We start from the raw sequence: 2,095 nt of genomic DNA, 5'->3' as shown, positions 1-2,095 counted from the left end.
ACATGTACATGTACATGCACCTCACTAGTGCCACTTCTACATAAAGTACGATCAAGTTACCACATATGTAATTTTCCACTTTTTGACATGTACGATGCCAAACACAGTTGCGTTTTCACTCTAAATATAATCTTACCATTTCTACAGGCAACAACACGCCTATTGTAATAACAGAGACGTTGGGACACATGTAACACACGGATATTGTTTTTGATTCGATCAATACTATCAGTGATTTTTTTTGTCCTCAGGAAAGAAAGAAATGAGTAACACATTGCGGATATGAAACAGTCTATGTAACTGTACTCGTGACAGATGATTTGATAAAAGTGTGGCGCTTGGTATGTAGCCAATACCACAGGCACGCTTGGGCACTGTTGCCACCAATATATTATTTTTCTTTAATATGAATACAAGCATGTGGTGTTGTTATACCCCCTTTCCACTAGGACGGCGCTCTCGCCACGCTCTCTCTGCGACCTAAAATTTGACAGATCGCTCAACGAATTCTATAGAAAAGAAACGAATATTTTTACACTTTCCGTGTTTTGTTTTCTTCTCAGCCATATAACATTTTGTATGATATACCCAGTTTAAAAGCGAAGGTTACACATATCCTATTTAGGTCGCAGTGAGAGATGATATAGAAAGTATGCAAATTGCACAGTATTGGATATAGCCTTGGCCACCTTTGTCGTCACTTCTTTAAGTAAACTGAAGGTTACCACACGACATAAATGTGCCCATTTTTACCACTTTCTCGTCATGTTGACCATCACTGAAGGCAATAGAACTTCTTGTTTTTGTTTTTCAGAAATAGGAAAAATTAAAGCGCGCGCTGATGCCATCCATAAACGTTACTTGCTGTGGTCTTCTACAACATGACAAAGACAAGCACCATAACAAATGTCCAAGTCCTCTGACAAGGCCCGCCGTTTTGTAATTACATCAGTAGCGAGCGTCAGGGGAAAGGGGCGTGGTGACATAAATCCGGCAATATTGCTTACAGGGGAGAGCATGGTTTATCTTCCTGGCTCAGACGTGAGGGGGAGGGGGGTGACATAATTCCGATAATATTGCTTACAGGGGAGAGCATGTTTATCTTCCTGGCTCAGACGTGAGGGGGAGGGGGGTGACATAATTAAATCCGGTAATATTGCTTACAAGGGAGAGCATGGTTTATCTTTCTGGCTCATACGTGAGGAGGAGGGGGGTGACATATAATCCGACAATATTGCTTACAGGGGAGAGCATGGTTTATCTTCCTGGCTCAGCCGTGAGGGGGATGGGGTGACTTAAATCCGGCAATATTGCTTACAGGGGAGAGCACGGTTTATCTTCCTGGCTCAGATGTGAGTGGGGGGTATCATAAATCCAGGCAATACTCGATTAAAGGGGGAGAACATGGTTTATCTTCCTGGTTCAGACGTGAGGGGGGTGACATAAATCCGGCAATATTGCTTAGAGGGGAGAGTATGGTTTATCTTCCTGGCTCAGACGTGAGGGGGAGGGGGGTGACATAAATCCGGCAATATTGCTTCCAGGGGAGAGCGGGGTTTATCTTCCTGGCTCAGACGTGAGGGGGAGGGGGGTGACATAAATCCGGCAATATTGCTTACAGGGGAGAGCATGGCTTATCTTCCTGGCTCAGACACGAAGGAGGAAGGGGGGGGGGGGTGAATGCGTAATATATCTAGATGTGATCCACTCATAGCCACAGGAATGAGACCGTACACGCTCTGACTTTAGAGCCTGCGTAGCTTGTCTAGAGAATTCGTTCAACCCATCCCAGAGCGCGTCTGCTGATAGCAGCGAATATGCAGCATTATTAAAAGATGTCCCTATTGTAGGCTTTCGGCGACAGAATCGGAAATATTCCCCAAAGTTATGTCTAATTCTTTTCTTTCAGAAAACTAAAAAAACATCATTTTTAAAAACAAGTTTGTAAATATTGGATGTCAATGACAATAATGTGACGAGGTAGATTCTTGAGTAATGGAAATATCATTTTGGGTGTGTCTCTGTGTTATTGTATTTCCAGATATTTGTGTTCAGTCATGATAGCTCTAGGATGAAATGTGCTGATATATGGTAT

The sequence above is a fragment of the Branchiostoma floridae genome, chromosome 14 (assembly GCF_000003815.2).
Source record: "Branchiostoma floridae strain S238N-H82 chromosome 14, Bfl_VNyyK, whole genome shotgun sequence".
NCBI lineage: Eukaryota > Metazoa > Chordata > Leptocardii > Amphioxiformes > Branchiostomatidae > Branchiostoma > Branchiostoma floridae.
The sequence above is the reverse complement of the archived record's forward strand: the minus strand, read 5'-3'. Positions refer to the sequence as shown.